At 38.8% G+C, this 26,747-nt stretch overlaps 1 protein-coding gene across 2 annotated transcripts in view; it reads left to right on the top strand.

The window, feature by feature from the left end:
* The window catches only part of AK4 (adenylate kinase 4), a 735,109-nt gene that overhangs the window by 164,744 nt on the left and 543,618 nt on the right, over positions 1-26,747 (top strand). The gene's annotated exons all lie outside the window — the stretch shown is intronic.

Consider the following 26,747-nt stretch of genomic DNA (forward strand, 5'->3'; position numbering starts at 1 on the left):
AGGTATCACAAGGGATATGAAACTAATAGTAATGCTACTCAACACCAGAAGTCTAAACCTCAAGATGCACGCTTTTCGAAACTCTCCTTAGCATGGAGAACGTCGATATCTGTGCAGTAAGAAACCTGGTTCAAGGCTCCCAAGAGCACCCCAGCACTCCCACGTTATACCTCATACCATGCTTTTTGGCCCCAAAACTTGGACCGAACCACAAAGGAGGGAGTATCAATATTCGTCAAAGATACCCACACCTCCAGGTTGGTGGCACAGCACGAAGCATCAGAGACTATCCATGTGCAACTAACAGTGGGTAAAACTGCCTTCCAGTTTATAGCCTGCTACAGACCACCCTCCCAAACCCAGGAACCCCACTCGGCCTTCCTAAGAACACTGGAAAATATGAAGGTCTCTCCAAACACCATTATATTGGGCGACTTCAGCTACCCAAACATAGCCTGGGAGCATTAGTCTAGCTCCAACACCTAGCCTAAAGGTTCCTAGAATTTATAAACTCAAATGCTATGGAACAACTTGTTACCACTCCCACAAGAGGGGAAAACATACTGGACCTGATCATCACCAACATGGGGACTCTATGCTCCAGACCAGAAGTGTATCCCTCACTGGTAAGATCAGACCGTAAACTAATCTCACTGGATATTCACACCCGACTCCACCTGCCCTGAAAACCACAGTGAAAACTTCTCTAAAGCAAATTTCACACTCCTCAAAACCGGTAGAATCCTTCAAAGCCCTGGGCCTGTGGAAAATCTGGCCCAGACCGCAGAATCCTTTATAAGCATTCTATGAACACCTTCAGGAATGCATGGATCATGCAATCCCAGATAAAACCAAGACCCAATCCTCCAAAGGCAGACGTCCTGCCTGGTGGACCCATCCATAAACAAACTATACAATAGAAGGAGGAAGCTACTACATGATAGAGCAAAATCCCAAAAAGGGAAGGCATCTCTAATCAGTATTAGCAAAAAACTACGGGCACTCATAAAATCGTCTAAGGCCAGCTTCAAGAGAAAAATTGCACAGGACACTAAGGATAATCACAAGGCTTTCTTTAGTTATGTTAGGAACCTGGGTGGGAATTCCCAGATATGCTCAGAATTATTCCAAAATGACAAAAAATACAGCGAACCTACAGACATTGCCAACATCCTAGCTGACAGGTTCAGCGCAAACTTCTCCCCTCCCCACCAAAGGGCAAATATCTATCCCAGCAGAGTGCTGCCCCTGACATCTCAGATGCTCAGGTAAGAGCCGCCCTCTCCAAAGCAAAAAACACAGCATCAATGGGACCAGACGGTGTCCCGGGCTGCGTCCTACATGAACTCCAAGAAGAGCTAAAACCCAAACATAAAACTACTGTTCAATCTCAGCCTTACTACAGGATATGTACCCAAAGAGTGGCGTACAGCAACAGTGGTCCCTCTCCACAAAGGTGGTGCCTCAACGGATCCTGGAAACTATCGCCCCCATAAGCCTGACTAGCTTGGTCTGCAAAGCTATGGAAAGGATCATCATGGACCTCATAAATGAAGATATTAGGGACCTACAGACACTGGATCCTACCCAGTTCGGCTTTGTTAAGGGCAGATCCTGCCTCTTAAACCTTGATTTCTTTGAAACAGTCACCAAGGCCATTGACGAGGGGAAGGTGGTCCACACAGCCTACGTGGACCTCGCAAAAGCCTTCGATACAATACCCCACTCGGGCATTATAGATAAGCTCTCCAGCTTAAATATAAACCCCTGTGTCACTAGATGGGTTGCAAACTGGCTCAAGGACAGAACCCACATGGTTAGAATTGCTGGCGCCATGTCAGACTCCAAACCAGTTACAAGTGGCGTCCCACAAGGCTCAGTCCTGGGACCTCTCTTGTTCGGTATATATTTCTCGGAGGTACAGGCCAACACGGAAGGACTGTGGCTGACCAAGTTCGCAGATGACTGCAAACTGGGCGCCATAATCGACTCTCCAGCCAACACAAGCATCCTCCAAAAGGGCCTCATAGAAACAGACAACTGGTGCCAGAGCCATGGCCTCAAGCTAAACGCCAAAAAGTGTATAGTCATCCCCTTTGACAAAAACAAAGTGCCCATAAATTACCACATAGGTGGTAATCCATTAATACAGAAGAAGTAATTAGGGACCTGGGGACCCAAGTTGATTGTAATCTCTCATTTGACAACCACGTGGCCAAAGTGGTTAGAAAAACATTTTATATACCCCACCTAATCATGAAGGGATTCACATCTAGATCAGGGGAGGTCATCGTGCCTCTTTACTCATCCCTCATCAGGCTCATAATTGAGTACAATGCCCCTTTTGGGGTGTACCTTATCAGACACCTGCAGCAACTGGAAAGACCCCAAAAGTACCTCACCAAGAGGATCAAAGGGCTCAAATAGATGCCATATGCTGCCTGGTTAAAAAAACTCCAGCTCTACTCAGTGGCATACTGCCTGCTCAGAGGCGATCTGTGCCTGACGTATAAAGCCATGTCCTACCCGGAACTAATGGACATGCTGCACCTCAGAAAATCCAAATCCCATCGAGCTACGCGCTCGACAGACTTGAACCTCAGCACTGATATAAATAGGACATGCTGGAGGGACAGATTCATAACCCAGAGGCTCCCTTCACTCTGGAATAAAATCCCAGTCCAGGTTGGGCAGAGTCCCTCATTGACTCTCTTCAAGAGGAATCTTGATGAGTGGATGGGGGATCGTAGGTTTACCCCGGGTATCACTTCTGTGTCACTGTTAGACAGAGGCACAGTATACTAACCTCGAAAAAGGGCATAGCAAAATTAATTTAAAATGGGTGGCAAAAGCCAAACACACTCTGGCTAGGCTTATAAATGCCCTAAGGCAGATAGCCTAGTATGAACCAATGAACCTATACTAATGAATGAAAGTTATTTATCAAAAAATGCTTTGGTAACTGACAAAGATAACAAGATATGGCAGTATTTAAGTTTAAATTTCCAGTATATTACAACAAAATTAACTAAACTAACACTAATAAACAGTATTATTTTTGTGTTTAGAAAATTCATCGACACAAATCTAGATATAAAACTGTGGCATAGATTTTTAATACCGTTTACTATTGCAAGGGATTTCCCTGATAAAACACTTAGCAAGATTTTTGGTTTATGGGAAAACAGTAACCTATTTTGTTGGTTGCAATGTATTGAAAACCAACACGCTTTGAACACACAAAGTATATTTTTAACCTATGGCCTATCCCCTAATGACTGGTTGGTTCTTTAGAGTGTCACAGCATACACTAAGGATCTGTGTAGAATAATACATAACTCATCCTTCAAAACCATACCAAAAATTATAAACTGGATTTTTGGAATTCTGTATAATAATATCAATGTTAAGGATGAATTATCATATCTATGTAACACTTTAATTGTCTATAAGACAGATCCTAAAGATTCTTACTAGCAATACCTAACTAAAGGGTTTCAAGTATCATTATCAATGGAAGGTAAAACAAGCATTTTATTTTCAGTTAAACTAACTTCTTATTCACAATTTTAGAGGATTTTTCATTGGAAATTTCTACACATATCCTTTTTGACAACTGAGAAACTCTCAAAAATGAACCTTTCAAACAGCAAGTTATATTGGAGATGTTATCTGTCCACTAATGCTGACTGGTCTCATATTTTTTATGACTGTACTAATATTAAACCATATTGGAATGAGATTAACACATTTCTTCAAGCTGTCTGTACTGATATATTTGTTTTGACAAAGGCTTTAATTTTGTTGAATGTTGTTAATAGTAATAATATGAAGAAAGATGACCTGCATTTGTTGTGGACAATGTTAGCAATAGCCAGAAAATGTATAACTGTAAGATGGAACTCTAATGTAGCACCCACAATGGAGGAATTCCTATAATCACTGAAGAAATGCATACTAATGGAGAAAAGAATTAAAGAGTTAAGAACTTTTCCTAAGCCATTGGTTAATAGTCCGTGGAGGAAAGTTTTGAATTTGATTGATACCTTACAGATGGAACCAAACTCTTCCTATAATAGTTTATATATTAACTTATTATTTAACTACAAATGTTTTTATCTGAATCCGTTTTGTCAGGCTGAATGTAAATACTGTAAATAGTTATTGAATGTTATGAATGTATTAAATTATTGTGTTATTTCATCAAAACAAAAATCATTTGAGTAAAAAATAAATCCAAAAAATAATAATAAAAATTTTGACTTTTCTTGTGAGATAAAAAACATCCCTTTGTGTTGTTCATAAAATTAACAAATTAATTTAAATCTAGCTCACTACTTGTCCACAGAAAAAAATAACATAATTGTTTTATTCATAGAAACTAAGAAGTAATTTTGCATAACTGGAGGCAGTTGTGGCCTTACAGCCACTCCCTTGTCTGCTAATATTTATTTTTAAACATAAATAAAGCATTTGTTAATACATAATCAGCACAATCAATAAAATTTGATTCTTTCAGTGAAACAGTATTATTTTCTGTTGACATCTGACCTACGCACCTACTCTAGATCAGTGTCATTGAGGATGATGATACAAAGGGAATTCACCTCAACAGCCCTAAAATGTCATTATAATCACATTTAACCAATTTTATTCTCTTAACAAACTGAAAACTATTTCTTACATAAGAGACTTGTTTACTGAAAATATCTTTAAGACATATAGCTATAAAAATCGACACAATTTCGACTTTTGCTCCTTTTGCTGCTACTATAGGATGCATAGGGGATTGCATTAATTCTTGTGAATTTTCAGAAAGCCAAAAAATTCACATTTTCTACCTAAAAAAAATACATGCCAACTGTAAATTTTCCATTGATCTATCACTTAACTGCTCATCAATTTTTCTATATGAGTTTTTTTATATCTCGTAATGTATGGTCATATCCATTTCTACCATTGCCCCTCCTTTATCTAGTATCATTATCCTAATGACGAGATTATTAGTCAAGGAAGTTAAAATTAATCTCTCATTACTGGATAATTTAAATTTCTTTTTAGTTTCACTCATTAATACACTTCTGATTTCACTCTTACACATTTTTTACATGCCATAGTAGATACGCACATTAGTAAAATTACTGTCTAAATAGCACTATTTTATTAATTTAACATTGCTTATAGTATCGATTTTAAGTATAAGTTTAAAATTCAATTTTTGTGCAATGGTGCAAGACTGTTAAATATTGCATAACTGGTCATCATAATAGTATTGTGGGCTATTAGCTGAAGAGGTAAATGTCCTGAACAAATTCCTTGTGTTTTTTTTTGTAAGATACTGTGTGTTGTTAGTTGTGAGAAGTGTTCTTTCCTTCAAGAATACCCAGTCTAATTTTCAGTAAAGTGCATTGTAACGCTTCATCATTATCATCTCCGGGACAAGCCTTTACATATTCTATGTAATAGATATTTCTGCATAAAAAGAGCTGGGAAATCTTGCCTTGTTGCTGTACACTTCCCTCTGCCACATACTGAGTTCTAGGATTTTTTTGGTGTAAGAATCATACTTACTTACACCCTAAAAGACCACAGCAGCATGTCTTAACTTTTGTAGACAGTATAATTTATTTCAGTTTTGGAATATGGCATAATATTTTCTGTATCTTTCAGCCAGTCAGAGCCCATTCCATCAGCTGGACTACCAAGTACTGAATTTGTTTTATGGTACTGAGTGGTCAGCAACTTGTATATGTATGCATGTATACAGTATGTGTGTATATATGTATGTGTGTGTGTGTGTGTGTATATATATATATATATATATATATATATATATATATATGGGAAAACTACATAATCTTGAAAGTTTGAAATACCGAATTTCAAACTTTCGAGACCATATAGCTGAAACCCCAAACTACTGAAAGACCAGAAGCATGCATTTCTGTCAGGAGTTTGAAATTCGCGCTTCTGGTGTTGCAGTGTGGTGGAAGGGCAGGTAAGTATTTCTGTTTAACTGTGTTGGTTAGAGGTTTAGTGTGTAAGTGTGTGTTGTGAGTGTGAAGTGTGTGTGCGAGGGGGATGTAGGCGTGTGGTCATGTGTTTGTCTGGGTAGTGCGACCTTGGAGTTAGAATATTTAAGTAGGGGGGTATGGGGGGGCACAGCTTGTCTGTAGGTTAGGTTTGTGTGTTTGCGTTTTGGGGGAAGGTGTGTGTATGTGTCTGTGTGTGGTGTATGTTGTGTGCAGTTTTCGGTAGTTTGAATTTCGCGGTTTTGGTTGTAGTGTTTCGGGTGTTTGATGGGATTTTGGGCGTCGGTAGAGTGAGTGTTCGGTATTTAGTAGTGGTTCCATATATGTATATATATATATATATATATATATATATATATAAATGTATAATATATATATTAATATATATATATATATATATATATATATATATAGACATAGATATAAACATATATATAGAGAGAGAGCGGTGACACACATCTAGCAAAGTATGACAGTCTAATTAGACAACAATTTGATTAGCAAACATAGGTGAACCCTAAGCTGTCTGTATTTACATTTCTCAGTGGAGATTTTAAGCAGAATACAGGATAGATATAGAGAGGTGCTGTGTAAAGAAGAATTTAAGGAGGCTTGAGGAGAAGCTGTAGAAATGTAGCTGAATTCTTGGTGGAAAGCCAGCATTTTTACTTATTTATTTTTGTTTAGAGTATATTTTGTTTAAATGACAACACTGATATAAGTTTTCCTGGTGTCATCTAGAACTCCGAAGAAAGGTGTCATAATATGTATCCAAAGGTAAGAGCTACATATTAAAGAGAGAGGAGATGTAGAGTGCCGGTGAAGGAAAACAGAAGGAGAACTGATGACTATATTTAAATTCATGCTTTGTATAATGCACTTTCCGTTCTTATCTTAACCGTCAAATTCCCCTACTTTCCTTACTGACCCTTCCACTGAGTGTCCATGTCACTCATTCTTGGCAATCCCAGATGTATTACTTCACTGCATTTTAAGGGCAGAGCCTAACCGCTTAATCATGGTAGGACTGGAGAGTTGGGCTAGAAGGGGTAAGAGGCTGAGCTGGAAACCTTCACTAACCAGTGACCATTTTGGGTTTATAAATTGGAGCAGCAGCATGCTGTGACATCAGGGATACACGGTGCACAGTTCTGCCTGCTGTGCACAATGCATTTCTGGTGCATGGAGTGTGGTGATTACACTCTGATATTCTGAAACAGACAAACCAGTTAAGCTCTAAAGTGGCACCTGATCTGACCTTAACAAATGTTAAGCACCCCCTGCTAAAGTTGTTAAGGTCAGATCTATTGTTTAACAGTATAGTCTGCCTGTACGGACCAGCAAATGACAGCCACAGAACAAAAAATGTTATTTCTGCTTGCTGTCCATTCCAGAAATGTGCCCCTTGACTTCCTGTAATAAACTTAAAAAGTGGGTAGAAACGCAAGATCTGTTAGCAAGCATTTTCTGCTATGAAACTCAAATATATGCTATTATTTAACAACTTCAGTCCATAGTGGTTTTTCCGAAAACCACATGTATTATGAGGAACAGACCAAAAATATGAAACAATAATCTGAAAGGTCTATGAACATCTGGACTGTTGAGACATGGAGGTGAGTGCAAATTACACTAACTTTCTGATAGAGTCCACTAAGTGTTTTACAACTTTGAAAGCCAGCACAACACTTACAGATTTATCCTCATGTAACTAGTAACACATGGAAAAGATAAAGCTCCATGCACTTCAAAGAATTATGATTGTGTCACTGATCATAGCCTTTAATTATGTGTTCTTCTGTCTCGAGGTGAGTTTCTTGACATCCATGTGTCGAACACATAATAAGTAAGTCATGACTGGTGACCTGATCGTAATCCTCTATGTTTAGTTCCCGTCTGATTGTATTAGTATAACTGCATCAAAAGAATCATGCAAAAAAAAGAGACACTGATATGTCCCATTCCTGGCCGTTAACTGGGTCATGTTATCCTTTCTAGACAATGTCTCTGTCATGTCATGCTGCTGCTGCTGGACAGCTAGTCTTTAGTACAGTCAGATGCCATTACTCTGTGCCAGGAGGGCATCAGCACATTTATCAGCTTATAGCAAGGGAATTATGGAAACAGTTTGCATGAATTTAATCTGTTTTATTTTTATATTTTATGTTGTGTTATTTATTTATGTTTTGTAAATGCTACATGACATGCACCTCTGGATCTTTATAGCCACCTGAACTGCTCCAAAACAAGACAATTGAGATTTTGGTTTGATGTTCTCATGTACATACACCTCAGTGTTGAAGTTTTCTTTCCTGCTGCATTAACACAACTCCCTTTCATGTTGTTTGGTGGTGTCAGCACTAGAACCCAAAGCTGATACCTGCTGTGAAGACAGAATTCACAACCTTTTCATTCTTTAGTGTCAGTGGTGAGTGTGCATGCTGATGAGGCAGTGATCATGTTTTATTATGTTTGCTTTTAAATTTCTTTACACTTCCTACTTATTTTCTCTGCCCCGACACTTGCACACTCACATGTGTAACTATACATGATTGTGCGTACACACACACACACACACACACACACACACACACACACACACACACACACACACACACACACAAACTCATACAAACACACACACACACATACACACAAACTCATACAAACACACACATACACACATACACACAAACTCATACAAACACACACACACACACACACACACACACACACACACACACACACACACACACACACACACACACACACACACACACACATAGACACACACACACACACACACACACTCAAGTGCTCAAACTAAATTATAAAAATTCTTCTGTATTCTCATCATTTTCCTAACACTATGGTTCCTGTCTAGGACCACATGCTAAAAAAAGTCTGTGCTTTCATGGCATTCCTTCATTTCAGTTTTGCTTTATATAGTCTTCATTTTTCTAAGGAAAGCTGTCAAGTACCTCAATGTTTGACAGTTTGCTTCTGGAATGCCCATGTCTTTTGATATTGTATTCTTCCACTGTTGGGTCATACACCATCATAATGCTGTTCACACTATGATGTTTACTGATATTGTTCATTAAGATGAAGCATAGTATGTCACATCATTTACTGAACACCTCACTTCTAGTTTGATATAGTCATTTTATTTTAATGGCTGGTGCTCCTTTTTATGTTACTTCTTGTAATTAATTTTTACTGAAGATTTTCTGTGAATGAACAACTCTGACAAGAAACAACAGATCCCCTTGAAATGCATTCCTACATATAAAACTAGTAAAGTCAGCACATTTCACTGTTATGCAGTTAATGTTTACAAAGAGAAAGGCCATAAAACTCTAGTACCATCCCCATGTCTTTCAAAACATCATCTATCTTACCTGAGTGTATACCTTTAGTTATCCTTCGTAGTAACTTATTGCTGTCAATTCTTAAACTTGGGGCATAGTCATTTAGTTTAGTGTTCCATTTTCTTGCAACAGAAAATGTTAGCATAGAAGACCACAGTTTTTAGCTCCCTAATGGTCCAAGATATATTTTCTTCTGTGCTATACCACAGGCAAGCTTCCAAAAGAAGAAGACCACTTTACCAAAGGTATATTTCCACTCTTCACAGATGTCCTTCTGAGTAGTTCAGAATCTCGGATAAGTACAAAATATATGTAAATTTTGGACTCTTCAGCTTCACATCTTCTTTATTTAGTTTTACTTTTTTTCTACCTCATAGGTAAATTTGAATCAGGGTAAGGTACCACCTATGAAATAATGTCATGGATCAATCCCAGATCTTAGTAAAATAATTTACATTGCCTAATGTATTTATTTATTATTTATTTATTTATTTGCAGTTGGTTTGCCAGGATGGTCCATTGGGCCAAGAAGAACCCGTTTTCAATGGAATCCTGGGGAGAAAAGCTCCAAAAAGACAACACACATGATCAGCATTATAGGTTACATAGTAATATGGATGAACAGATAAAGCATAGCATTAAACATACATCTCTCTCAAGTCTCATCCCTAACCTTTGGATTAAGAAAAAAACAAAAAGTTATTTATTTTCCCAGCTTTTATGGGGGGACTACAGATTGGCTCATCATCTGCTTTATATTATATGTCTATAGATACTGCCTCTCTTATTTTCTTGCTAGTCTTGTATCTGTTCCAGTCTTTAGTAAATGCTGAGTGTTGATACTGTACCTGAATTCTTCTAGGATTCTCGAATCCCTGTGTTAACAGATGTTTAATCTTTGGGAAGAAATGATTTTCTACTTGCAGTAGGATTTGAAAGTTTATCCACTTTTGTGTTGGTTATGTGCTTCCTTTGGATAATATTACTAGTTTGTGTTGATTCTTGGGTGCCGCTGCCTACACATGTTCTAAATATCCCATTGCCAGTCCAGTGGCATAGGGAAATGAAGCCGAGAGTATTGTCCAGGTAATCAGAGTCTCTGCAGATACTTATCACCTCATCTGCTGCCGTACACCCTCATGGCTTTATATGCACTCCACTGTGCACTATGCAGCCTCAGCAACACTGCAGTTACACTCCATCCAGATGCATAATCCTCATCCTTCCCACAGAGTGTGACAGGCAGGTATAGCCCCTTCATTCCTCTCCTTTCCACTTGTCAAACCCTCCAGTGCCAGGGCTGTTAATCGAGCATCAACCACCAGAGTTGTAGGCAAGGCTCCTTTCCATCTATGCCATAAATTGAAGTGACGTAGACTAGAACAGTTTTGCTACAATTACTAAGCAGAACAAACATCCTTTCAGTTCACTGAATGTCAGTAAAATCTTCCGATAGTGTCCCACCTATATTCTCTGCAGTTCAAATGCAGCCCTCTGCAAATAAAGGTGGATTTACCTTGCCTCTTAGTTTCCAGGTCTGTCAGCCATAGACACACGTTTAATGTAATCTATCAAAAATTAAAGTAATCTTTCCCGACCACAGAAGAAAGCCCTGTCTGGGACCTCCATCATGTAAGTATTTTCCCTGAAAACATCCTATTTATAAGTGCATTAGTGAGGAGTAGTAAGTAGACTGTTGCCAAGATATGGATCAATGCTCTTCTCCATATCCGTCTCAGGATGAAGAAAATAAACAGTCATTCCTTAAAAATAAATGTATTTTTAATCTAAAAAATGGAATTTCCTAGATTTGAACTTCTCTTAGTAGACTGTTAGAGGAAGGATGTAAGGGACTACCAGTTATCAAAACTTTTTTGCCCGTAATAAATCTTTTTGATGAAGTCTGGACTATCCTGTGTAGAGTTCAATCAGGCTTGTAGATGTTGATCTTTGCCATGATCTTCATGTTGACAAAGATCTTTGTCTTGATTTACATGTTCCCTTTGATTTGGAATATGGGCCTTTAATTGTCAATATCACCAAGGTCTCCTTTAACCTTAAGAATCAGTAACTCTCACCTTAAGCATAGTGTCAGTGAATAACTAGGGTGTTTTAATATTATTAAACATTTTGACTAGTATCTGAACTGCTTCCCTCTTCTTTTTTAAAATTCTATGGGAAAGACATTGGGCCTAACAGCCTTCCTCCCTTGATACTTTTAACAGCCCTAAGTTCAGCTTCTAAACAAATGCCCGTGTCTAGTGAAATCCATTTCTGGTTTGTCAACAAGCCTTCCTCCACAAACTTCAGAGTCATCGACATTCATCCATGTTAGCACCATTTTCATATGGCTCTGAATAGAATGATGAATGTTTATATTGTCTTGTAGGTTTCCTTGTAATTTCCTCCATCACCTTTCCAAACTTCTGCAAACATATATCTTTAAACCACCATCTTGCCATCACAGTCTCCTAAGGTCCACCGGTCTCCTCTTCTGATGGCTTTTTGTTTCTGTTGAGCTCAGAGAGGATTCCTTTTCCATAGTTTGTATGTTTGCTGTGTACCTGCATTGATGTGTTTACTTAACTGCTTCAATTCTCCCTTGATTTTTCCAGCTTTTCTCCCTAGACTTCCCATCCTCCACATTAATTATTCCCTTAAGGCAGTTATCACAGTGTCCTGCTTAATGATTCCTACTTTTGCTTTCCTTAATACTTTCCGTTAATGGACTTACTCACTACCCCCTTTAGTTGATTCTTCTTAGCTGTGTTTGTCCATTTATAACAGACCAAACTGTATGTTACTTTAAATCACTTGTCTTTAGGTATTTAATTCAAAGGCTAACTGGGGAGTGGTCTGAAATGTACATGTTTTTTATTTCCACCCATTTTAATAAGACCCTTTTCAACCATGACTTGGGCCGATTGGCTGTTAAGCATTTTCTTTTCATAGCATCATCCAGTCTACTGGCTTGCCTTTTTAATGATATAGAAAAAATGTACCATTGATTTGATCCATGCTACCTTTTCCATAAGTCTGTCCAGCTTCTTCCATATTGGGCATCCTTCAAACTATTAAACTTTCTTCTGTGAAGTTTCTATTTCCCGTATTGTCTGTGTAGCTTATGGCCTTGTTAGATCATTACCAATGGGACCTTTTACTGCTTCTCACTCATTGAAGAATTTAAGGACTAGTTTAGGTTATCTCTGTTCATGGAATATAGGTTGCTAATCTACCAGGTTTTACCAGTAGTTCTTCCTTCCTGAATAATCTGTTACTCATACCACTGATCTTAACTGCTCCAGTTGCTACCCAAGAGCATCTTTCAAACATATTAACTACTCCCTTTTTGCTTTCCCTCGATTAATTGACTGACACCACATGATGTACACTGCTTTTCTAATTGTTATGGACATTGTATATAGTTATTTGTTTTTTCTTGTTACTATACTGTTAAGTTATTGTGTTATAAAATGAATAAACACATTCTGAAAAAAATTCTTTGGATTCTAGCAGTATAGAGGTCTTAACATTTAAACCTACTCCATGGATTAACTATCTTGTTGCCTTCTCTTTTAATTTCTGCAGATTCTCTTTCTCTTTATTAGATGGGAATAGCCACCCACATTCCACAGTAAGAAAGGAAGGATGTGAGTTCATTTCATTTAGATTCTTCTATCCACCATACCGCTATTCCTGTGTTCTCCAGAGACATCCCTCAAACAAGGGAGAAGATATTCTTTTTGCAAAAAAGATTTACCAGTACTCATTTTATTTGATTTTTCTCATTGTCTTCCAAGAAAGGGGAAGAACCTCTGTTCAGTCTGTGCCCATAAATTACAATGATATCCAAACCCCTTTGTCTGAACTTAAGTAAGCAGCATCAATGACCGTATCTAGCTTAATTGTAGAACACTGGGTGCAAGATCATATATGTGTGGACCAGAAAAAGAATATTATTATCTCTCAGTAAGCAGCTCTGTGTTGTACACACTATGCAGCATACAACAAGATTCATTCAAAGACTTGATAGGTTTCAGAGTTTATGTCAATTATTTTTTTTAAAACTTGAAAACAAGAATACCTGTTCATTGTCAGCCATTAAAATATAATTTACATATATCATCCTAAAGCTTGTCAAATTTAAACGTTTCAAATGGATCAAAGAATTTTGTACCAGAAGATATAAATTACATTTCCAAGGATAAGGTCCCCCTGAGTGATGGTTAACATTCTACCTTAAACCATTCTGCCACTGTGTAAAGTCATAAGCTAATAGGTCCAAGAGGTGACTGATAGACTATCTGTAGAATGTAGTCCCCTTCCTTGTAATATTGAAAATAGGGAGACATACACGTACATTCCCCTTCTCACTGATCAAAAAGTGTTGAAAGTTTTCATTTCTCTAGTACAACATGGTTTGTTCTCTATATAGAAAATAGCTCACTAGAAACCCATTGTTTTGTATGAAGAAGTTATGAGTGCTGCTTGTGTAGGACTCCATAGGTTGTCAGATCCCAGTTAAAATCACCACGGCATGTGAGACAGTATAAAAAAGTACTTGTGTGTTATGTCCACCATGAGATTCCTGTTTCGGGGTATAATCCATCAGCTTCTTTGTAGCATAACAAGGAAAAGACCGAGTTTTACAAAATTTACAGATTCGTATATACTAGCATAGTTAAGAGTTTAAACAATAAGAAAAAGAATCAATAAACAATCAATGATGGTTCCTTATCACAAGTACCAGTTATCAGTCAGACCACTGCCGTTTCTTCATTAGCCTTATCCATTTTTACCACATCATACTGTTAAGCAAGATATTATTTGGACTGAGTGGCAAAAATAAAAGAAATGTCTACATGAACAAAGTCGAAGTACCTGATACAGATCTACAAATTATTAATGGGAGTAAATAGGGCTGCAGTATAAGAAAAAACAGTTAATACATGGCCCTATATTGGCTAGTTATACTCTAATATTTATTTTTGTTTATTTTAGTTTGATAACTGGCTAAGTAGATTAGTTACAGACCCTTTTCAACCATGACTTGGGCCGATTGGCACATTATATAATAATACAGTAATATACAGAAAACGATTATTGTGACACTACGAAAATGAAGGTATTTTAAGAAAACAAAGATACAACGTTTGCAGAGCTTTTACATTATGCACATGAAGTTAGAATTCTTTGGTTGTTAATAAGTTGCACATTCACTTAAATAGGACTGAGGTGCAATGACTAGACATTCTTCTCAAAAGCAAGAGCATTGGGATTCCTGAAAGAAATGCAGTTTTAGTTTAGTTTTGAGCATTTCTAACATGTTCTGTTGCCTCCAGACTGCAGGGGCCACTTTTGAAAACCCATGTGTTCCTTTGGAGGTATTGAAATGTGGTCTAATGCAATGGGTCTTTCTTTTCCTGACTGTCTGTGAGAGCATAGTTTGGTTGTTTGGTTTGTTCTCTTTCAGAGGTAGGCAATGTGCCATCTTTAGTAATTTGTATATCTGTGGGCAAAGCAGTAGTTACCATTTAAAATAGTTGACAGTAATTAGAATGAAGTTCTGCCAGTAGTACAAATCTATGTATTGGTAATAATGGGGTGTTAAGTAAATTTTTACAGTTTCGCCCTGTCTTGTAAACAAAATTGTGAGTTTCTCCCAAAATCTTAAAGATGTTTTCATTCACTTTGAAGATGTTACAATTGTTAGTGATTATGTTTTTGACCTTTTTAGAAGATCCGTTAAGAAATAACCAAGGAGTTTAAAAAGTGTCTCTGTCCTGGTTGTTATGTGATAAATTAGAATGTGTGTTAATACTTTTAGCACCTAAAAGTGGTGTGTATTTTGAACCCCATCCAGTGAGTATTTCATCTCGAATCCTGACTAAAAAATCAAAAGGATAATTTCTGTCCTGAAACATCTAAAATAACTTATTTGCTTCACAAAGAAAGATGTTGAAGAATGAAGACATCCTGGCAGACCTGACTAGTTGCCCTTTAAAAATGTTCTTCTTACAATATTTTGGATGGCAACTTTGGTAATCCAAATAACTGTTGGAAAATGTTGGTTTCCTGAAGGTATTTGAATCAAAACTGCCTTTTCTCTTATCCTTAAAAATAGCTTTTACAGAAATATGTATAGTGCGCATGATTAAAACAATGCACTGCCTTTGTCAGTGGGTTTTGTAGAGTAGGATTCCATGTACATAATACTTATTTAGACCAAAACAGAAAATATACTATTCTTTGCAGATCTTTGATGTAGTATAAACAGTGCTGAAATCAAACAAAACAAGATGTAATACTCAAAGCTGCAGGTGTACTAGCACTCAAATATTTTGTAAACATTACTATTTGTGCTATCTTTCAAATCTTGCTAGGGTTAGACATCTTTTCTGCACATTTCTTATCAAAGTCTGTTTTCATTTTCATCTACCACAAGGCAGTATTTTCATTGTAGGTACAAGCCTATGGCATTTATCTTTCAATTTCTTTGCTTGAAAAATCAAGGACAAAATTAAACAGAAGGCCATTTTTAAATGTTAGTCTAGCTGACTTTAAAAGTTAATCAAGCAACAAGTTTTTTTCTGAACAATAAAAAAATTATGAAATTCTAATGTCTGGGATTATTTACTGACTTTAATTATAAGTGATATACCAGAAAGTCAAAAATGTTATGAGGGATAGGGCAACAATATGTGGCAAAATCAGGACATACTGCAAAATATGGAACAGTTGTGAGGTATGCATAGGGTTAAGATAAAAAAATATATACAGCTTGCCCTCTGTGCCTTAATGTTTATTTTTATTGTAGCAGAAAACATAAATGTTTAGTGTTTTTAGAACTACATTTATCACTGCTTTAAGAATAATATTACATGCAAACTCTACAAGACATATTATAGCAATAACCCATGACTGGGAGTGCGTAATGCTGGATTTAACACGATTGACGTGGTTTAGTCAGGAGGGCAAACCCACCCCCAGCCATGGGTTATTGCTGTTATACAAAATTCATTATTTAAGAAAAAAATACTTAATTTTCTTAAATAACGTATTTGTATAATGGCGCCGTGATGTTCTTCTGCTTTTCTTCCGTATCCTGTGGCTTTCTTGATGTACTGGACATGCGTATGGGACTTATGTTCCCATGCTTACTCAGTACACCAGTGGTTTGAAAATTAGCAATGTTGCTTTTTTAAATTTTTTTTATAAAAAAATAAAGTTTGAAATATGGACATTTCAGAGGTACAAGAAATACAAGGCAGAAATATAAGGATAATCAGGTACATGTCTTTAGTTTTGCATAACATACATGATTTTCCTTGTTTTTTCTCTGCCCGTATCTCTCATACCTCTGAACTGTCTGGATTTCAAAGTTTATTTATTTATTTATTTTTTAAAACACAAGAAAACTGGAAAGCTCCATAGCGTATATTAATAGAAGAAAGTCCAAGCGACTGGTCTTTTTATATTGGTATATGCTCGATTTACAATGGGCACTCTGGTTGGGCTGACCAATCAGCATGCATGATTTTGAATGTAAATGACCTGGCCTTTGTGTAATATTCTGTAAACAGTTGGAAGACAGTTTGATTCTAAATATCTGCTCATATGTAGGATATCAAGTAATCAGTCTCTTAAGAATTCCTACACATTCTGACTCTTCAGTCATATAAAGTGTACATTGCAGGCATTCACTGATTCTCTCTCATTTCTAGTCAGTCTTTCGGTGCTAAATTCATCATGGCACTGGAAGAAGAAAGTGTATGAACTCACTGTCCCTCCTGTTTCAAATAATCCATCGCTTTCTTCTATTGTTTTCTTTCTTTTTTTAATGCATACTTTGACCCTTATAGCAGGTTGAACTAATTTTCCTTAATAATGTGACACTCTGTAAATTCCTACTCCCATATATGATGTGCTTTCTGAAATGTAGTGTAAACAATTTTTTTTATTCCATTGCCTGCGGTCCAGGGTCATCAGCCCTCCTCCAAACTGGTGAAGGAGGTTACACAGGAGGGCAAATAGAATAAGCTGCTACCACTTCTGCCTGCAGAGGCTGGGTTAACTAACCCTGCCTTCCTTCTGAAATGCTGGACTGGTGTCGTCACAAAATGTGATGTGTAATAGTATCAGTTATCTCTAAATACAGGAAACTGTTTACTGCAACTGCTCATGTCTAGTGTTGCGTTGCTTTTCTTGTTTTTATTTATTTTCTCATAAGAGAATGCCCAACACCTCTGTGGTAATGAGTTCCTCCAATATCTCCCCTTCTGTATTGCAATAGCAGTGGTTCCACCACAGCATTGGTATCACTAGCACCTCATCCTTAGCATGATCCAATGGCCTCTGTTCTGGAAACGCTAAGCAGATCACTACCCCATCATTCCTTTTCCTTCCATGCTGACACCTTTCATCTGTCGGTCTCCTCATCCCCTATAATTGCTATATCTGCAGTTGCTCCTTTCCAAACATGTTGTGGTCTCACATTCTTAGGAGAGTTATACAGCATCACAATATGCATGTACGTCAGGACAGAAAGTAATAAGCACATAGGTCAAAACCACAGCATTGAAGGCTGAGGGGGGAGGTCACCATCCTTTCTGGCTGCTGAAGTATTAGTGGTGTGCATTCACAGACTATTATGTCAAGGTCACAATGTCCTACCACATCCTCCCATTCTACTTGTATAATTTCTGTGCTTCACCCACTAGACTCACTGGATATCACAGAGTAGTTTTGATTCCCCACTGTGACTTTCGGTGTAGGCTATTGATCACTTCAACTTTTACCATGCTATGTAGCTCTTTGTGAACTAAAGCTCGCTCTTAAACTCCATTTACTTGCAGTGCAGATAGATGATTTGCCTATGTGCCAGTATTGAAGCTTCTTTTTCATGCTCTTCTAGTGTCTTTTAAATTATTACTGCCCCTTCACGTTCCTTTGCTTGAGGTGTGTAGTCTAATTGCCTTTAGAAAATTGGTCTATGCCACAGTAAGTAATCATTTACCTATAGTGACAAAGCTTATTGTTATGAAATGAAGATGCCAAATTATGTGATTTACTGAAAAGAAAGTGTTGTGAAGTGCATGCCTTCCCATAACAATTTTATCCTACTCAGGGTGGCACATTCTGAGAGCTGGCAGATTTAGTTTAAAGGGTATGGAGCCCCTGCCATTGGTGAAAAGGTTTTCTGTCAAAACAGTTAGACTTTGGTTGGGGAAACCAAGCTTTAGCTGACTCTAAAATGATACCTTCAAGCTGATCCTAACAGTAATGATATTCATCGTGTTACACTGCTGCAGTCATTACACTTGGGGTCCCATAGCCGGCCAGAGTTCCAAAGTCTTGGTCCGGCGTCAGCTGCTGTCGCTTCTTCCCTGACATCAGTGTGCCAGGGGTATATAAGATGCATCCGACGCCATTTTCTTCCGTCTTTCTTGCCGCGCGGTGCCCGAAGCAGAAGCAGTTCGCAAGTGCCGGTCGGCCAACTCCTGAGATTTTCGAAGTCGAATTTCAGATCCAAAGTCTTCAATAAAGCTAAGTACCCCATTGGGGAAACTTTTTTCTTGCCTCAGACCGATGTCAGAAAAAGTTAATAATTGTATTTCTTGTGGGAAGCAAATTCCTCATAAGGACTTCCACTCTTACTGTATTCTATGCCTAGGCCCTGATCACGACGTCACTAGTTGTCGGTTTTGTGCTAGATTTAACAAACGCATTATAAAAAGACGTTTTGATTTTGCTTTACACTACTTTGGCCGAAGGTTCAATTATACTATGCCGTCGGATCAACCGACGACCGCAATTCCGAAAAAACGCAAAGACAAGGATAAAGACAGGCATCCGAGGTCCAAAATTGATGACGAAACCTCTTCTAGGCCAGTCGCCGGTTCTCAGTGAGGTGCTTTCGCAGCCCCTGACACCCGCTACCTCAGAGCCATAGGCTGCCTCCGACTCCCACGTGGAGACAACTAGGCCTCTGGAAAATCAAGGTATTGGGCCTAGGGAAACTAATCCCTCAGATGGGTCTGGAGCCGCTGAGCAGGCATCGGCTTCTGAGGGTGTTTTCAGAAACTCACAACTTACCATTAAAACAACAGCCAAGACAAAAGTACCATTAAAGACAAAGAAACAAGTACAGCATTCTCCTGGACAGTCCTCCTTGCCTAAGAAACAGATGCTTAAAATGGCCGAAGACCTCATTACTCTAATCAGGGGTTCCCATCCCCTTCCTGAGAAAAGGCCTAGGCAGGATACTGACTATGATTCCTCTGATCAGGTTTCCATTTCCTCTGATTCCTCTTCAGACCAAGGATACTCTCTACCCCCCTATGAGGACTCTGATGCTGAAGAATCTATCCCTTCAGCCTCTCCTCTTGAGGACTATTCTTTTGGGGAAACTTTACATACCATGAGGGAGCATTTCCATTGGGAAAGTCAGGATTATTCACTATCCAAGAAAAGGCAAAGGGATTTCCTTTTATTGCCTCAGCACAGGCCCCTGGCTATTCCGCCTGTGCTAGATATTGTGGATGGTGTGTTCTCTGAATCCAGCTTATCTCCTGATTCTTTTCCCCCTGCACCAGCTAAGCCAGATAGGTATTATAGAGTCCCTGACTCTCACAAGTTTCTTTGTAAAAACCCTTCTGCTGATCCAGAAACTATTTCCCAGGGTCCAAAAGGGATTAAGGCTTCCATTGCAAAAAAATCCAGTACCCTCTGACAGAGATTCGAGAGCTTTGGATAGATGGGGGAAGAAAGTGCAACTTTAGCAATAAGGGCTTTAAATTGCCAGTTTCACATGCTTAAGTACCAACAATATTTAATGGCTCAGTTAAAACAGAAAATGCTTGCAAGCTCAGAAGCTCCTGACTGTAAAGAAATGCAGGATTTATTGCATGCAGTTGAACAGGTGGGAAAACATACTCTTCAATGTGGTTTTGATTCTTTAGAGGCCTCTTGTAGAGCCGCAGTTATAGGTTCTGTGATTCAAAGACATGCTTGGTTAAAAGAACAGAGTTTACCTGATCATGTTAAGGCAAAATTATTGGATGCTCCTTTACAGCATGATACCTCGTTTGGTGTTAAGTTAGAAGAGGTGCTAAAGAAAATGGAGGATAAAGCTAAATCTATGCAAACAGTCAAGGATTTCTTACAGGTGCAGCCACCTCGATTTAGCAGAAATTGGCCAACAAAGAATTGGTCCTTTCCAGTGTCAGACAGGCCACAAAGAAGCAAATACAGACGCCCAAGAGTCAGATCTCAACCCCAAGGCTCTAACAGACAATGACAGTGGGGCACCTCAACCCCAAAAGGAGGTGAGGACAAGTCTCAACCTTACAGGAAACAGTCCCAATGACTTCCCCCTTCGTACGCCAAGCACTTCCCTTTTGGCAGCCCCTTTAGGGGGAAAACTAGCACTTTTTTCTCAAAACTGGCAAACAATCACTCAAGACAAATGGGTTCTGAATATTGTGTCTCAAGGTTACAGGGTCCACTTTCATATTTTACCAAGGCTAAAAGGAATGCCAGATCTGCCACAAAATCAATGGGCAGAGGCACAAAAACAAATTTCAGCACTCATAGACATGAGAGCTATTCAAAAAGTACCACAACAGGATCAAGGACAAGGATTTTACTCAAGACTCTTCCTGGTCCCAAGAAAGGACAAGGCCTGGAGGCCCATACTAGACCTTTCAATTCTAAATACTTACCTGGATATTCCAAAATTCAAAATGTTGACATTACAGCAGCTTCTACCCATGCTGGGCAAGAAGGCTTGGCTTGTTACTCTGGACTTCAAAGAGGCATACCTGCATGTCTCTATCAGACAAAATTGCAGAAGATACCTCAGATTCAAAGCTGGTACAATGCACTACCAATTCTCTGCACTGCCCTTTGGCTTATCTACTGTGCCAGGGTCTTTACAAAGTGCCTGGCACCAGTAATTGCATTTTGCAGACAAAAAGGAATTCAAATATATCCATACCTGGACGACTGCGTCATTCAAGCAGAGACAAAGGACATCCTTCTACAGCATCTGACGTTTGTAAAAAGGTTGCTAATTTCTCTAGGGTACACAGTAAATGAAAATAAGTCAAAACTAGTGCCCTCACAACAGATTATATTCCTGGGTGCCAGCTTAAATACAATGGCCCAGATGGCTTATCTCACGCCAGACAAACAAGTTCAACTAACTCAATATTTTCAATTACTGGCAAAAAGTCCCATCTCCCTGCAAGGAAAATTCTGCAGGCCCTGGGATTCATGGCATCCTGCATACTACTAATACCATATGCCAGACTGCATATGAGGAAATTACAATGGTACTTAAAAAGTGTTTGGACTCAACACTCTCACAGTTTAGAAGCAGTAATACCAATGATTCCCTTCCTACAACAGGAGTTTCGATGGTAGGCACAGGCATGTCACCTAAACAAGGGTCAGCCTTTTACCCTACCCACAGCCAGGCAGACTGTAACAACAGATGCTTCGGATTATGCCTGGGGAGCACACATGGCAGGAAAATGCATTCAGGGCAAGTGGACCACAGACCAGATGCATCTTCACATCAATCAAAAAGAGATGGTGGCTGTTCAAAATGCCCTAACAGCTTTCAAGGACCTTCTGAATCCAGGACAATTATTATTAAAGACAGACAACACCACAGTAATGTGGTACATAAACAAGCAAGGGGGCACTAATTCTTATCCCCTATGCAGGCAAGCCATGACCTTGTGGAACACAGCTCTAACTTATCAAGTTCATCTGCAAGCACAATTCCTGCCAGGAAAGAAAAATACTCTGGCAGACGATCTCAGCAGAAATATCATGGACCCTCACGAATGGAAATTGAATCCACAAATCTTCAGCATGGTAACTGAAAAATGGGGATGCCCAGACATAGATCTTTTTGCCTCCTCACTGAATTGCCAACTACAAAAATTCTGCACAAGGACTTATCACACACAAGCATGGAAAGTGGATGCTCTCTCCTTCAGCTGGAAAAGCCTAGCGTTTATGCCTTCCCACCACTGCCTCTCCTCTCAAAGGTACTCCTAAAAGCCAGACAAGAAAAACCACAGATGATCCTGATTGCTCCAGACTGGCCACGCCAGCACTGGTACCCAATCTTAAAGAACTTAGCTCAAGGCCCACCATGGATTTTGCCTCAAATTCCACACCTTCTGACTCAACAAAACAATCAGATCCTGCACGGTCAGCTCAAAACCCTAAACCTGGCTGCATGGCAGATTCATTAGTCAAACAGGCAACACCTCTCTCTAAAGCTGTTATGGATGTCATTTTGGAGGCCAGGAGGCCTAGCACCAGGAAAACTTACTCAGAAAAATGGAAGAGATTCTGCGCCTGGAACCAGGCTCAAAGCCTTGACCCTCTTGTCCCAAGCATTCCTCAGATTTTCCAATACTTAACTGAGATGCTGGACAAAGGCCTATCCTTCTCATCAATTAAGATCCACACCTCTGCCATTTCAGCACATTACAACACAGATCCTCCTTTATTCTTTCACCCCTTGCTAAAGCAGTACCTCAGAGGGGCTAAAAACATAAGACCGCCCCAGAGAGCACCAACACCAACTTGGGACCTCAATTTCATTTTGGAAAAACTGACCCTGCCACCTTTTGAGCCAGCCAATACAGCCGATCTAAAATTTTTATCATGGAAAACAGCTCTGCTCCTGGCAGTAACTTCAGCGCGAAGAGTCTCAGAGCTACAGGCATTAATGGCAGTGGAACCTTTTATAATTTTTCATCAGGACAGGGTTTCTTTAAGGACAAACCCTACCTATATGCCAAAGGTGGTATCTAGTGTGGCTCTTAACGAACCATTCATTTGCCAACTTTTTATCCAAACCCCCAGAATAAAGGGGAGAAACTTCTGCACTCTTTGGACATACACAGGCAGCTACACTTCTACTTGGACAAAACAAAAGCTTTCAGGAAAACTTTGCAACTGTTTGTAGCATATGCTGCAGGATCACAGGGCAAGGTTATCTCAAAGCAGACTATATCCAAATGGATAGGACACTGTATTCATTACTGCTACACACAGCATGGAAAATCAGTCCCTAATAACATCAGGCCACATTCCACCAGGGCAACAGCCACTTCAACAGCCTTTCTCAGAGGAGTACCTACCAAGGAAATTTTGGAGGCTGCAACTTGGAGTTCAGTGCACACCTTTTCCAAGCATTACCACTTGCCTCTTTACTCTAAATCCAGAGCAGGATTTGCCACTGCAGTTCTGCAGGGCCTCATAGCCAATCCTAACTCTTTATAGACCAGCCACCCAACCTTAGCTTTGGGATTCTACCCAAGTGTAATGACTGCAGCAGTGTAACACGATGAACATAGTACAGTTTTGTACCTACCCTAAATGTAGATGTTCGAGTGTTCACACTGCTGCCATCCAGGTTACCCTCCCTCCATCCCCTCTGAACTAGCTGGAGTTATCTATACCTTTCTATCCTATACAACCTTTGAGGTGTATTTGCTTGTAACTGAAGGTATTGTTTTTATTTTCTATGTATATTTTTAACTAGCAATATGTAGTGCCTACCTACTTGGGGGCACCTGACATCTGGGGCAAGAAAAACTGAAGAAAATGGCATTGGATGCATCTTATATACCCCTGGCACACTGATGTCAGGGAAGAAGCGACATCAACCGACGCCGGACCAAGACTTTGGAACTCTGGCCGACTATGGGACCGCCTGACGGCAGGATAACCCAAGTGTAATGACTGCAGCAGTGTGAACACTCGAACATCTACATTTATGGTAGGTACAAAACTGTGCTTTTTGTTTTATGACATGAATCTTTTCTTAGCTGTTCCTGTTCAAATGACTCCTTTATCTAGATATATGTTTGACATCATCCACTTCAGAGTTTGTAGTTTGCCTTTTTTATTTAATATATTTCATGCTGTCTGCCAGAATAGCTACTTCTTAACTGCTTATTTTAAGTTACGTATTGATGTTCATTTCATTAGTGCTAATTTGGATATGAGGCTCATCTGTGTGTCTGTACCTTGTACAACCTTTAATTCTTTCTGGTAAGTACCCCTGACTTTTTTATCACTGCTTCTGTGATGTTTGTTCTCTGTATCATGGCTTGGGCCTGTTTCTATTTTCTTTTCCTCCATTTTACATAAATGATTATAGTACAACTATGTAAAATAACATCCATGCCTTTTCTAGGGTTTCTTCTTCTTGTGCTTGACTTCATCCATTCCACACTTGTCTCCTATTGACTTATGCTGAATACAACATTCAATTTGCTGCTTAAAACATTACTGCAGGTGATTCAAACTTATTGTATCTCACAGGAATAAACCTGAAATAGCACCTTTGCAGTGTTTGTGTAACAATCTTTTTCTTCTAGTTTCACTTGCAGCTACTGCCTGGATCCACTTAATTTCCTTAGAATTGTTTTGGGATGTTTGGTCTGTCAATGAACATCTTTTCAATCTAAAATTAATTTCATTCTTCAGATGTGCTGCTTCCTGAATGAAAATGTCACTGACCTAAGAAACACTGGCAAGTGTATACGTGTTATGTTCTCTGAGACATTCCAGTCTCCTCTTTTCTCTTAGATTTTCCAGTCTACCCTTTCCTCTGCATAGAGCGGTGGATGGTATGTGTCCATCCTTCCTTCCTTCTTTGGAAAGAGACTTGATGAGATGAGTAATCAGGTTGATCATGTTTGACACAACCTTGTTAGTTTACCATATCATAACGGTGTCATTGCTTGATTTATTCCATAATACATCTAGCCAAATTCCATCCAGCTTGTATTGGATTCTAGCACAGAAGAATAGACTTTTCTTCATTATGCATCGATATTGTCAACTGATCTGTTTTGATCTCTACAGGTCAGAAAGTATAAGGAAGAAGTGTTGCAGTTTTTCATTTAAGAGACAACATACGCCTTGTCATATTTTAGTGGGTGCATTGTTCAAAACGGAGCCAGATAATTGGGTGAGCATTCATAAATTCACCCTGGTATGACTTGCCTGTCCTACCTTGAAAAGGGAAGTAAGGCCTTGTATGGGTACTGGCAAGGTGTAAATGGCTTCCTGGCCTAATTGCCTTGTATGTTCTATGATTCGGTGATTCATTTTTTATGTATTTGAATGCATCTGTTTTGTGAAATGCCTTGAGCTGAAATAAAATTCACAAAATGGGCCTAACGTTAAAGAAATAACATAATGGAGAACAGTAGCATCTATAAAAATGAAAAATCTGCAGTATGTGCAATTTATAATAATATCACTTCAAGAGTTATACAAGCTAGTACCGTAATAGGAGCTGTCTGCTTTCTTGAATTATACTATCTCAAAAGGGTTGCTCGTGTGAAAGTAATTTAACTTTATTCAAAGGCACAGTGACCTTGACCTTCTGCATATGGTATGTGAGATGAGAAGACACTGGAAGATCAGTCAGCGGGAATGCCACTTCACATATTCTGATTTGCCTTAATAATTTTTTTACCCTACAATGATCCAGCTTAATGGCCTTGACTTCACAATGCTTGCACTGGCTTTCATGATTACAATACATTGCTTCACTCAGAGCTTATCTGGCAGGCAGTGTTCTACTGAATAAAACTAGTGGGTAAGTTGTAATGAAATGTATAGTTGTGTTGAGCAGTAACAGGTATCACAGTGCAATCACAATGCATTTGTCATTAATATTAATTAAGAAACATGTCTTGTAGCATGAACCTAAAATAAAAGGCGAAATCATTTTCTTTCTAAAATGTGAATGCAGTCTTTTTTATACTTCAGTGGAAAGTGTTGCTTTATGGAGTCATTTTTTAATGTTGCTTCCCCATTACCATGAAGTGCAAAGTAAAATGCCACCGCTGTAATGTAAAATATGCTTATCATATGTGCATTGAAGCTTACTTCATAAAGCAGTGCTACTTTCACTGTCTGTTGTGCAAGCATAAGGGAATAAATATAACAACTTAGCTCTCTATTATAACAATTCCTTTTATACATCCCAGTGTTTGCACGCTGTTTGTGTCACACTTTTCTAGTTTCACAGTTGTTAACACAGAACAGTGATGTAAAACTGATGATGTCTGTCCTGTCAAATGCTGTACCTTGTGTCACAGTTTTCATTAAGTGCAAAGTGAATGTCATAGCTCCACTCAGGAAAAAAAATGTTTCCTCATCAATATAGATAACAGAAGCAGATGTACAATAAAACCCTGTGGGACTCCTGCAGTAACTCAGTGTTGGAAGGTTGTGGCATTGCTCCATCTTATAACATTGGGCCTATCATTATGATAACTCCTCTGCTTCTAAC

This window comes from Protopterus annectens, chromosome 10.part0 (genome assembly GCF_019279795.1).
Source record: "Protopterus annectens isolate FY-2018-M chromosome 10.part0, PAN1.0, whole genome shotgun sequence".
Taxonomy (NCBI): Eukaryota; Metazoa; Chordata; order Ceratodontiformes; family Protopteridae; genus Protopterus; species Protopterus annectens.